Here is a 14,122-nt window from a genome sequence, read left to right as displayed (position 1 = left end):
TATTGTATCCTTCTGCTTCACTGTTGAGTATTCTTCAGAGTAGGAGGAGAACAAAAGCTCAAGATAAAGATTGGTAGGTGGAAGGCTGGGAAGAGCCCTCAACAAATACATGTAGAATGTCTCAAGGAAAGCCTGCGCTAGACCTAGAAACCATACCCAATTTATAATGCTTAGTAAAAGGTATGCACTGAAGACAAGCTAGCAGCTTCAAAGATGAAACTGGTATCCGACCTCTTGAATAAAGCACCCAAGAGGCAATGGCCCTAATGGAGTGAGCTCTAACAGAAGTAGACAGACATTTGCCATAAAAAGAAACGGCATTAGAAACCCAGGAGGAAATGGTTTGCTTAGAAACAGACAAATCCAATGTCCTCGGTTTTATCCAAATAATACCTGCGCTGCCTGTGCAAATCCCAAGGGGTGTAAAAACAACTCACTATCTCAGTGAGGTGAAAGAAAAATGGAAGGGAGTTGAATTGTCTGATTCAACGATAACTCATCCTTGGGCAAAAAAGAATTTGTATGCAGGGGTACTCTGTCCCTGTGAAAAAATAAAAAAATTAGGAATAGCCAAGGGACTGAAGCTCAGAAACCCTCTGAGCAGAAGTAAAGGCAAGAAATAAAGATGGTCTTTCAGGTACACTATTGCAGAGAAGCTGAATATGCAGGCTCAAAAGGAGCCTGGGTCAATTTTTCTAAAATAAAAGTTAAGGTCCCAAGGAAGAACAGGCTTCTTTGGGGGCCTAATATGCAGGATGCCTTAAGAAACTATCTGAGCTCACAACAATAAGCCAAAGGAGAATTCAAGGGCAGACTAGCAGAAATAGCTGACAAATGGGCCTTTACACAAGAACAGTCCAAGTCACACTGGAGCAACTCACAAAAATAGGAGAGAACCAGAGAGACCCCCACTGAAAAAGGATATTCGTTATGAGCATGGCACCATGCAAAAAATATCTTCCATTTGGACATGCAGGACATTCTAGTTGCAGCTTTTCTTGCCTCCTCTAAAACCTTAAGTATGTCCTCAGAAAACAGGTGCCTAAAAGGAATCAAAACCCTATCACACACAGTGTCAGCTGAAGACAGGACAAGTGAGGGTGGATGAGTGACCCCTTGTCCTGTATGAGGAGGTCCAACTGGTGAGGTAACATGATGATTGCCCCTGTCCAGATTTAAGAGGGGGAAACTGAGCTGTCTTGGCCAAAAGGGAGTCACTAACAAGATTTTTGGTGACTCCAGCTGAATCTTCTGCAGGACTCTTGGAAGTAGAGGAAGGGGAGGGAATGCACAGAGAAACATCACCTTCCAAGGAAAAGGGGGGCATCAGTCTTCCATGCCAGATGGCATGGCACTTCGTAACAGAAAAGAAGTTGCCTGTTCAGAGTGGAGGCAAAAAGTTCTACCTGAGAAATACCCCCCACTGATGGGCTATGTCCAGAAACATGTCTCAGAAGCATCCATGTGTGAGCCTGTGCTTTGGACTTGCTCAAAGTGTCTCCAGTAAATTTTGCTCTGAGGGAATATACTCCACCTGCAGAGTTAATTGATGACTGAGAGCCAGACTCCAGGCCTGAGGAGCCAACCTGCAGAGAAGGCATGACTTTGTGCCCCCCTGCCTGTTGACATACCACATCACTGTGGTGTTGTCCATGTAAACCTTCAGAGTGGCTGGAGAGAGAGCATTTGTGAAAAGCCTGAAGAACCAGAATCAGAGCTCTCATGTCTTTGATGTTCATATGGTCTGACCTCTGATGGAGGGGGCAAAGTCCTTGGACTTTTAGATGACCACAGGAAGCCTCCATCCCATGTCTGAAGTGTCTGAATACTTCTCAAGAAAGTACCGGAGACTGAAAGGGCAGGCCTGAATTAAGGGAAACTTACTAAATCCACTACTCAAATTCCCACTTTAGACAAGGAAGGAGGAGTGAGAAGCTGAAATCCAGAGGGTGGCACTGGTGAAGCCAAGCTGACTTGAGGTACCACTGTAGGTTCTGCATGTGCAGTCTGGCAAGAGGAAGCATTGGAATAGAAGAGGCCATGAATCCCAGGGCTCAAAGAAACTCTCTGAATGAAACAGCAGGAAGAGGAAGAGGAGACTGAAAGAAAGCCATCAAGGATAGAACATTTGGAGGTAGAAGACAGGTCAACATTGGTACTGTCTGAATCCTGAAACCCAGATACACATGGTCTTGAGAGGAAGTCAGGACAGACTTTTGAAAGTTGATAGTTAACCCCAGACTCTGGAGGAGAGATTTGGTGAACTTCAGATCCTGTAACAGGCAAACGGGAGAAGGTGCCTGAAACATGTCATCTAGATAAAGAAAAATCTGAATGTCTTGGAGCCTTTAAAAGGCAATCAAAGGACTAAGGCATTTTGTAAATACCCTTGGGGCAGTAGATAGGCCAAAAGTTAAAGTAAAGAACTGAAAATGAGAGGAAGGAAACAGAGAAAATGTAAAAACTTCCTGAAAATAGGGTGAATTGAAATCCAGGGACACTAGAAAAGCCTGGGGTAGAATAAGAGGAAACCGGGATTGAACAGCAAGCATCCAAATACGCCTATTTCGAGGGAGAGTAAAAATCATTCCCTACTGGAGAAGGGAGGATGGCTTGAATAGATTCCTGGTCCAACAGGGACAAGAGGCTGGGGAATCCCTAAAAAAGGAGGGAGAAACATCTATACTGTGAATAAGCCCTAGAGGATGGTAGAAAGAATCAAAGGTGATGGTATGCCAGTTTGGAAGACAGAGGGAGAGCCAAAGGGACAAGTGAACCTGGCCGAAGGGTGGGGGAGGTGCAAGAAGTCAAATAAAAGCAGGCTTGTCCAGTAAAGGAGGCTTCTCAACTACAGAAGTTTGAGAAGACTTAGCAGGAGGAGCCACTCTTCCTGCTTTTGGTGATCTGAGAGGCTGCCTGCGAACAAATGCAGGCCTAGTAGGATAGTTCTTCTGGAACTTAGCGATAGGATAAAGATATGTTTTAGATCCTGCAAAGCTTTACCTTTTTCCTGAAGAGACTTAAATATCTCAGCAGCAGCAGTCCCAAAGAGATTTCTGTCTTCCAAAGGAGCATCCAGCAACCTGGCCTTAAAGTCTTCAGGTAGGGACTGCAGACAAAGTGAAGTGAAGAATAACACCTCATGACAGACCCAAAGGCTGCAAGTCTGGAAGATGCATCAGCAGCATCACAGTGACGAGCCGTCTGAGAAGTAGAACCTAAAATAGATACAGCAGAAGATTTTGCTTCAGATTCAGGGAAATCAAAACTAACCTGACAAGCCTGGGCAAGCAAGGACAGAGCATATCTGGTCATGTGGGTCTGATAATTGATGGCTCAAAAAAACAAAATAGAAGCAGTAAAAACATTCTTACCAATTCCCTCCACTGCCCTACTACCATCATCTGAGGGCAAAAGCTTGGAAGAAGGTAAAAGTTTAGAAGGCTTGTCAAAGGACATTTATATAAGAACGGATAATCCTCAGAGACCCTACAGAATCCGTCAGGTTTCTTAGGAGCAGGAAAGTGAGAATCAGGAGACTTAGAAGTAGCCATAAAAGGTATCTAACATGGCAGCCAATACAAGGGGGTACTGCAGAAGGTTCAGGATTATCTACCTGAAGCAGCACATATCACCTTTACTGGATATCAGACACTTTGTTAGAATCCCACTTGAAGTATTCCATCATTCTAGCTATAGTGTCTCCAAATGACAATTCCTCAAAAGAAGCTGCAGGACTAACAGACTCTTCTTCATCAGAACCATAAGCCAAAGGCGATGGCATCTAGGAAGTATAGGACAGGGAGTCCTCATCAGACTCTGAATTTTCATCTGAGAAATTGGGTTCCCTAGCTCGCTTGGAAGGAGGAGAAGTCTTGGGGGGGGGGGGTCATCACAGAAGAGTACCCGGAACCTCTTCACTGAAAAAAGAATCTGTGGAATACCTCTAGGGCCCTCTGAGATAACCAACCTCAGTTCCCCCTCAATGTCTGGAGCAGAAATCTGCAAAGCCTAAGTGGATGTGTGAAAACAAGAGTCTGTGCTGGCCTCCCGCAGGGTTGCAGCAGAGGAATCTGATGTAGCTAAAGGACAGCTAACAGAGCTTTCATCCACTTCAAGAGGGATGTCCGGTGGAGGCTGGACAGCCAAAGAATCTGGCTGATGTTTCTTTGCCTTCTTGTTTAATGGGACCTCAGGGTAAGGAGATTCTGCCATGCTACCTTGGGCTAATAGTTTAAGCATCTAGTTCTCAAGATAGATGGCCAGGTAAGACAAGTGACTAAGAGTTTGGGGTACAAATGCTTTGCAAATGCTATAGAATGTACAGTCGTGGGCAGCACCCAGAAGACACTACTTGTGATGATCCTTATGGGGAATTTGCTTCCTACAATAACATTTTCTCTTCTTGGATGGCATGAACTATAGGCAACTAAAAAGTAACTAGATCAAAGAACAAAAAAAAACCCACCTCAAAGGGGCACTTATCTGATATTTAGCACAGTAAAAGGCTTTCAGACAGACTAGCGATGATAGCATTAGAATTGGTGGCAAAAAAGTGTTGGGTAATGCCTGCATACATACATCACATTTATGCTCCAATATATCTTATCTGCATTTTTAGAGGCAGCCAGCTGACTATCAGGAAAACACATCCTCTAAAGCAGAGAAAGGAAATGGGTGTAAGTTCTGGAAACTCTTTCTGTAACAAATCATAGTATTTTCTGAGTGACTAATAAACTTCAGTGTTCTCCAACCAAAAACACTGGCACATTCTAGCAATGGTCTCAGATAAGAGACCCCCCACCCCCACCGAGAGAATCAAACTGAGCTCTACGGAGTATCATCAGAAATCTGAGGAAAAAAACATGTATCCACCCCTGCAACTTCCTGTTCAAATTCAAACCTTGAAACTCTTCAGGAAAAGAGGAATCCCTCTTTCTTTCACCAAAAACTGCTTTACAACAAGCATTATTAGCCCAAATTAAACCCGGAGTTAGGCCAAGTAAACTACTTCGATCCAAAGAAATTTGAGGAGGAGTAGATATAGGTTTAGTTTTGTTTCTTTTTGATAGGAAAAATGGAGCCAACCGTTTTACAAATGGCAGCAGCTGCTTCCTGAGGAATGGGCACAGCATTCGGACTCAAAAGGGCAACCCTTCCCTGTTCCGTTTCCCAGGACTGACAAAAGTGGCTCTTCCTTGCCCACTGAGGAACTCCAACAGCCGCAGAGTATATGGCTAACCCCCAGTCCATAATGGCAACACACTATAAAGCATTTTAAAATACTATGCCAGCACCACAAAATACGCTCCTCTGCACTACATTTAAACTGACAGAAAAATGAGTGTTCCCTTTAATAGTACATTACAGTCTCAAGACAGTCCATCAAAACACAGCACTTCTACCTTTACTCTTACGCGTACAAACTTGTCTTTTAGTCAGCTCAGGTCAAGCTGCCTGACTTTTGGTGGTGAAGCTTTGGAATCTGGCCATCTGTTGTATCCTTGCCAGGATATAACCCATACAGCTAAAGTTACTGTAGCAGGGATCAATACGATGAACATCTTAAATTACTGCTAACACCCAAGCCTTTGTACTCCAGTTTCTGTAAATCAGTGAGTCCTAGTTTACCATTAATATTTACAATAATTATACCAAAATATAACACTCCACTTTTCTCCTGATTAACTTTCATCCCATTTTGTTTTAACCACAAAGCAACCCGGCTCATATGCGGATTACATTTATCATTATAGTTTGATGTTGTAACCACACATCCCATTTTTATATTATCCACCTACTTTGCTATCCATACCATTGCAGACTTCAGTATTACAGAAAACACAGTATTAAACAACCAAGGGCTCAGAACTGAGCCCTGCGGGGAACCTTTGTTCTCACACATCCTTTCTGATGTACAATTCTGTATTTTTACTCTCTGTAACCTCTCATTCAACCAGTATGCAACACATCAAACATAGGGGTTTACTGAATGTTTATTCTTCGCATCTATAATGTGTGAAACACGGTCAAAAGACTTTGATACATCCATATAAACTGTCACGAAAGGCGACACTGCCAGCTCAGCTATTTGGAATTTTGTAAATAATTATATGTCATTTGTGAATATCAACACAATGTATACAATATGTTTGTGGTACAACTGTATTAGAACTGTATGTCATGCGTATATCAAACTGCTTGAAGGTATTTGAAAAGTGCTTGAAATGTAACCACAGCATGCCCCGCTGGAGTAGAACAGAAATGTACCTGCACTATTGTAACTGTTTAGATGTATATATTTTAACAGTGGAAACTGAAATACAGAAAGTGAACTACAGGAAAATAGCCAAAATTAAATTACTTTATGGCCAGGCCATAAAAAAAAGATGTTATTGTTGTTTTTTCTGGCTGCAGGGAAACTGAGCGTCTAAAAACAGGGAGTTTTCTGTATAGTCTTGGAAGTGTTTTAGGACTTCCACTATCTGCCACAAGATCTTAAGTCTACGTATTTTCACAGGTGGATGCTAAATACTGCTAGCTTTCAGCAGTAGGGTTTTACCTGGGATAGAGTCAGATGACAAAAAAATATGTAATTCTGTAAGCTATCCCAACAGTAATATTTGAGACATTAATTTGGGAAGTCTTGTAGTGAGGGACAGCATTCTATATTCTGTCTTGGACCTGGCAACAACAAAGACCCATTCAGCACACATCTGGCTTGCTCTACAGAAAGCAAGTTAACTAGGCTATAGTAATTCTCATAGATTCAGTCAGGAATATAGTGAAGCACAGTTTAGAGGTCTTATTTATCTGAGACTGCCCTGCAATTTTGTTTTAAATATTTTCTGTGGTTTTTAACTCTGAAGTCACTGTACATATATATTTAGTAGTGTATTGTTCTTTTATCATTTATTATTAAATACATTTAAACCTTTCATTGTGGCTAATCTGTCTGAAGATATTTAAGTCCTGAAAGTACTTACATATTTATTCGTTGACACTGCATTGGCCACTCCTAATAGCCTTGCTCTTGGTCAAACTACCATTTGTATTAACAGTAACATTACACCGTAAGATTGGACATCCTTTGTTAAAGGGCCTTAAAGTAGCTGAGAGCTGGCTGGTGGCAAAGATAAGTACCTTATAGTCTGGACAAAAGGGGGCATAGCTAGTAAACCTGTGCCAGCATTTCCCAAGTGTGTGTTTGTGTCACCGCACATATGTGTATATATGTACATGTATACATTTATAAATCAAACCTCAGTGTGTGTTAGATACTTGGGCAGGAACACAAAGTACTGGTTGGATACAGAGGGTGCTGGAGGTCTTTGGCTTGGACACTCAGCTGAGATATCAACTCTATAGCTATGCCAGTGGAGAGTCTTACTGGGGATCTGGAGAAAGAGGGAGAAACCAGCCCTGGGCTGACTGTGGTCTGTGTGTGCTCATAAGGGAAACTGCACTTGATGCAGAGAGCTGCATCTGGAAATACTGTGTGCACTTCTCTTCCTTCCAGTGCGCCTCCCCCAATGGTGCCAGTGGTGAGGATTGAGACTCCTGGATTACTGGTCCAGTGGTGGAGCATAACATAAATAATCACCACTGATGGTCTCTCTAGCATTAGATTTGAGTTTTATCTCATAAAAATTAAACAAATCTGTAAAAGTTGAATAGCTGTTAGTGAAACCATGTGGTCAGGTGTCCATTAAACATTGCTGAAGTTTAGAATTCAGAACGGTTATAAAAAAAAAAAAGACACCTTTGAAATGATGGGTCGATGTTCTGGGATTCGATAAGGTAAGCCTTCGAGTTTGTAATATAGACCCACAAAAACATATCATAACACCTTCTATGTGATTGAGAAGCATCACTGCTTTCCCACTGAAACAATAGATTCATTCAGGAAATAGTTTCAGAGAAAGAGAACCTTTCAAAAAGTACTGGTCGATGCCACATACTCCACAAAATCAGAATGTGAAATCTGTGGAGAAAACAAAATCTTTGCCTTCAGAATAATTTTAGGTTCAAATTCTTTAATCTCTGCAGGAAATGAAGGATCCCTTTTCCTTTTATCAGAAACAGACATACAGAAAGGGTCATGAGCCTGCACTAAACCCTCAGCTAAGCCAATAAATTACTCCTGTCCAGAGTAACTGAGACAGGTAGAATAAATGTTTAAAATTTTGTTTCTTTTTGATAGTATTTCTCTAGAAACAATTTCAGAGGGATGGCACAGCTTTCAGGCTAGGCAGGTGGCATTTTCTGCTCCTTCTCCAATGATCTATATGAATGACTAAATCTCCCACAAAAGGCACTCCCAACAGTGACAGGGGATGTGTCTAACTCCTACTCAATGGGGGTTGTAGGAATTACAATAGTGAATGCAAGGAAAAAGAGGAGTGGTCCGAGGAAACAGTTTTAGCCATGGCAGAGTCACCCATCTACATCAGAGACAAAATTACCAGCCTGTTTTGATGGCAAAGCTGTTTAACAATTGTCTTGTTTTTGTGACTGACAGAATGAAAACTGAGGAACAAGTATATTGTTTCATAGTTAAGCAAAAGAAGTGTCAGATTCCAAGGGAAGCCATGCAGCACTAGTCGGCAAAACAGACTAGTTATAAAAAAGTTGTTTTCCCCCATTAAAACACAGTAAACATCTCTTTAAATGCTTTCCCCTAGCTAATCAGAACAACTTTAACACAGAAAAAAAATAGTCTAAAGTTAGTTTCAAAAACTTTCTACCACAGAAGTAAAATGCAGTAATACTCCTGAAGAACTAACTCAAAAAACAAAACTATGGTGGAATCACAAAATCAATCAGATGTATAACATTAGGAAGAAAATAATGGCAAAAATTAAAAGGTGCAACACCCAGAAGGATAAAAGCACTCTCATTAAACTAAAACTCGGAGGACAAAAAGTCTACAAAGCCAAATTTGAGGTGCGTTTGGCCTCCCAACCACAAAGCATTCTTTAGCCATGTTTCCAACCTCAAAGGCAATACAGAATTGTGTGCAGAGCTCATTGTAAACGGAGCCACCTATACGGAGCCAGAAGATATAAGCAAACCTCCTGGCTGATAAAATTCAGCTCCAACTTTACTCCTCTCTCCCTCTCAATCTTCTCTCAGAAATACCAAATATAAAACTCCCCCCTACTATCACTATTGTCCTTAATGCTCTCTCTATGACCAAGAACACTGCATTAGTTGGACAAGACAATATCTCAGAATGCCTTCTAAATAGCATGAAACATGACCTATCAGGGCCTCTGGAATTACTATTTAACTGTAGCCTCCAAACAGACTTTGTGCCTCATAAACAGACTTTGTACCTCATAAACAGAGAAAGGCAACAATCCTCCCTTTGCACAAAGGTGGGCCATCTACAGACCCTGGAAACTACAGACCCATAAGTCTCACTAGTCTTCTATGTAAAGCCATGGAACAAATTTTCATGGAGATGATCGACAGATATAGTAAACCTCCAGCCACTGGACCCAACCCATTTTGGTTTCGTAAAGGGCAAATCATGCCTACTCAACCTGGTGAATGTCTTTGAGAAGGTCACCAAAGCAATGGAGGAGGGCAAAATCATTCACACTGCCTATCTTGACCTGGCCAAGGCATTTGACACAATACCCCACTCGGGCATCGTTGACAAAAGAGGTTAGGTACAAACCCGTACGTCAGCCGGTGGATAGCCAACTGGCTCAGACAGGACCCAGGAAGTTAGAATTGGGGAATCCACCTCTACAATGAGGCCAGTCACAAGTGGAGCCCCTCAGGGATCAGTCCTTGGACCACTCCTTTTTGGCATTTACGTCTCAGAAGTCAAGTCCAATGTCAGTGGTCTCTGGCTGACTAAATGTGCAGATGATTGCAAATTAGGAGCTGTCATTGAATCTCACACTGACACAAATGTTCTCCAGGAGGGGCTGACACACAAACAACTGGTGCCAGAATCATGAACTAAAACTAAATGCCACAAAATGCAAGACAGTATCCTTTGGGAAGTCATCCATCCCTGGTAACGATCATATTGACAACATAGCCCTTAGAGTTGACCCAGTAGTTAGGAACTCAGGGACGCACACAGACAGTAATCTAGCCTTTGATCACCAAGTATCTACAGTGGTGAGGAAATCCTTCTATGTTGTGCAACTTATAAGGTATGGCATCTAAGTCCAAGGAAGTCATTGTTCCGCTGTATTTGATATTCATCAGACCTATCATTGAGTACAATGCCCATTTTGGTATGTACCTAACCAGGCATATCCAACTGGAACATCCACGGAGGTTCCTCACTAAAAGAATACAGGGCATAAGTAATATGCCCTATGCAGACCACTTCAAGGCCCTATCCCTGTATTCTGTCTCCTACAGGCTTTTGAGGGGAGATCTATGCCTGGCATACAGGGCATTGTCAGACTCGTCACCCCACTCTGATGGATCTCCTGCATATCCACAAAAGAAATAGTGCCAGAATTACCTTCTAAAAAGACTTAAACCTTGCCTGTGATATAAATAGGATCTGCTGGACAGACAGGTATGTATCCCAGGGACTACCCAGTCTACGGAGCAGGCTCCCCGGTTATGTGAAGCGGAGTTCCTCCCTAATCCAAAGTGCAACATGGACAATTGGATGAGGAACCGGAAATTCATCCCTGGTTTGGCACCTAGGTCTCTGATGCAAACAGGTAACCTGTAAATGGCTCATCTCCCAGGCCCATGCTTACACTTATCAAGGGTATCAGAACTAGTCATCGGGATGCATGGCTATGCTTAAAAAGGCCCTTGTGGTCATTAGCCTAGTAAACACCTATGAACCTATATGTGTACAAATGCATATTATGTAAAATTAATAGACATGACAGCCCTTTCTTCACTTAGTACCACAGTCTAAATATCTCACAGAGACCAGTAGTGTAATCTACAGTGTCTGTGCTACTTACGAACATTTGGCTGAACACTAAAAAAGTTAAACAAGACCTGTAGGTACTGGGATGTCATGCTATCCCACGTTAATGTTCCAAACCCCTACAAGGGAATGAGAAATGGCTATTTGTCAGTTTAAATTTGTTAAGCCATCCAAAAGAAAAGCCATCAGAAGTTAGCTTCGCAAAGGACAGAGTCCAGGAATAACTACTGGTCTGCAGACGGGACAACAGAGTCTACTGCATCAAATACTTTATGCATGTCTAAAATACTAACTACATTGGTGAGGGGCCAGGCGCCTGCTTTCACTGGACCACTAATGTCTATTCAAGGATTCTAATGCATACGTTAACCAACGGGAATCATCCAAAGATATACCAGTGTGTGTGACCAAAAACCCACAAATGAAGATAAGCTAACATTATTATGTACAAAAGTAAAGGAATTATTCATAATAATGTTGGAATCCTTTCTAAAGGTAAAAATGTCCAACAGATCTGGTTATTTAGTATGCAGCCGATAAAAGCTAGTTATTGGGTGATGGGCATCTTATTTTTTTTTTTTTTTTTTTTTTTTTTTTTTTTTTTTTTTGTGTGGCTGGCCATTATTTCCACAAACAGAAAAGCTATATATTTGAATCCATACATCAGCACAGTACAACTCTAAGCAAGCACAACAACTAGACCCGTACTTCTTGGTCACCTGTGAAAAGAGCCACTTGGGTCAAGTGTATCTAACCCAGTTTAAAATAGTATGCTGAAATTCATTATATAATACAACAGAATAAAATAAATACTGACATTGGGCTGCAATTCAATATACAAGCTTAGAAAGCTACAGTTACACAGTTTAAATGTGCAATGGCTGTGCATTCTTCAGGAAATATCTCCATGTAGCCTAAGAACATTGACTTTACTTCATATACAGCCCTTTTCTGTTAAAATGATCCCCCACTTTAAGACCAACTATTAGTCCACAGTACTGCTTTCTCACGGAAAAAATTACATTCCTTACCGTTTTCTGAATACTGAAGGACTGGTATGTTGAAATACCACCATAGAAGACCTCTGCCACAATGACAAAAGCAGGTAACCACCAAGCAGATATGTAAAAATGTCTTAAGAAATAGCACACACAAAACCTCTGCTACAAGCAGGATAGCAAGTAGTAACTAGGTCACCATAAGAAAAATGAAAGTTACATACTTACGATGGTGATGAATCTGTAGTGGTGTGTCCATCCTTGGTAACTCATAAAACTAATGCTGCAGATATTAGGACAGCACAATCACAATTTTCCAACTTGCTTAATACCAGACCCCACATTTCTAAAATGCACCATACTAATTTTCCTTCTCCAGATCCGAGGACAATCATGCTGAAGAAATAAATAAAAAGGGACACAACTTCCTTCAGCCTAGGTGGGAAGGAATGTTACAGAGGACCGACAAACTCCTACACGTTTAGTGTTATGATTAATGCATAACTTGTACTTGACAGTAGTGTACACATGCTCTTTTCTGTAAAGCTCATCCTACTAGTGAACCCCTAGGAAAATATACCATGGATAACAGTAGCACAAGATATGGATCTTAAAAATGAGATCCAGGTTTATAATGTTTTGCTAAAGTATTTAGAGAAGACCATGAGCCAATGCAAATCACCATTAATGTTTACATTTGGGTAAATGTACCAAAATAGCAACAGCTGTCAGAGTGAACCTCAGCAAGTGGCCTGTTAATACAGCATTTTTTTTAAACAAAAAAAGCAGGCATCTGACTAGGGTAAATCTGGAGATAAATTACCAAGAAACATAGTACAAAGAAAACAAAAACCTGTACACAGACATGGCTTTGACCAAATTTCTTAGTGGGTGATCACCTGTTAGTGTAGTAAATACTTTCCAATGTAAGAGCAGACTACAAAGAAAACAGATTTAAAGCAGTGCATACATCTTCTAACACACCAACAACTTCAGGAATAAAAGTAGGACTGGTTCAAAGAGAAACTCTATCTTTGTTAAAAGCCAGATAAAATATTCAGCAGAAACAGTATGCAGCTCTGTAATCCTTCTAGATGAAGTAACAACTGCCAAGAAAACTGCTTGTTAAGTAAAGCATTTAAAAATATGCAGCAACAAAAGGCTCAAATACAGCCCAATTCATGTTTCAAAAGAAAGTACAGGTCCCAAGGATAATGGATGTCATACCTGAAGGCTCAACAAGAAAGTGCCTTTGATAAAGGCTCTACAGACTTTCGGAAAACCAAGGAGTTACAATGCTCTCCACTGTAAAAGTTATATATGGCAGCCAGATGAACTTTAAGGGTGGAATATCTTAACAGAGTCACACATCTGATAAATTGCCTAAAACTGAGAAATAACAGCAGGAAATTATCTAGGCCCTTGGCAGTAGACTACAGCGAGAAGGCACTATTATCTGGTCATTCCTCATTTGTAAAATTGTTTTCGTTATTTTGGGAATAAGTGAGAACATTAATCATTCTACCTGAAAAGAAAGGATTACAAGCAACTGTTGAAGTGGAGTAGTCAAGTGAAAAGGCACAGTGAGTACTTTCTATATGAGATATGCCTAGTGGATAAAAGAGCAGTGTTCTTGTGGTACTAAAGAACAGAGACTTTTCCACCTAATGAGATACAACAAGTAATGGGATCTGCTGGGGTTAATAAGAAGCTATGAGGATAATGAAAGCTTTGTGAAGTTTTGCCTCCTGGATAAAATGTCATTACAGGACATGTTAGAAAACCAGAGAGGGAGGCCAGATGGTCAATTGTGAGTTGCAGAGTCCCTCTGGGGCTGCCCAAGTAAAGGAATGAAGATGATGTCCTTGTTCTTTGTGTTATCTGGTGAGGCAAAAAGACCACAATGGAGTTCCCCTTTTTTCAAAGGTTTTCCTTATCGTTATGCAAAGGGTATTAAGGTAGTGGTAAGTAGCCTCTCAGCTTGACTGCCAAGGAATTGGAATTCTCAGGGATATATATGAATGGCCTAAAGAAAATGTCTGCTGCAGATTGCCAATTCCCACACTGTCACAGTTTTCCAGCATAAAAGATGGGATTGAGTTTTCTCTTTCTTGTTAAAATACCATACAACAGCCAGGTTGACCATCTGTATATCAACTATTATGAGGGAGTCTTGGAATGCTTGAGGGTCAGAAGCTTT

General features: G+C 41.1%; 1 protein-coding gene across 1 annotated transcript in view; it reads right to left on the bottom strand.

The window, feature by feature from the left end:
- Positions 1–14,122, bottom strand: part of LOC122815814 (rab-like protein 2A) — a gene marked incomplete in the record, with an annotated part of 1,114,697 nt that overhangs the window by 1,051,880 nt on the left and 48,695 nt on the right.

The sequence above is a fragment of the Protopterus annectens genome, chromosome 11.part0 (assembly GCF_019279795.1).
Source record: "Protopterus annectens isolate FY-2018-M chromosome 11.part0, PAN1.0, whole genome shotgun sequence".
Lineage (NCBI taxonomy): Eukaryota > Metazoa > Chordata > Ceratodontiformes > Protopteridae > Protopterus > Protopterus annectens.
The sequence above is the reverse complement of the archived record's forward strand: the minus strand, read 5'-3'. Positions and strand labels throughout refer to the sequence as shown.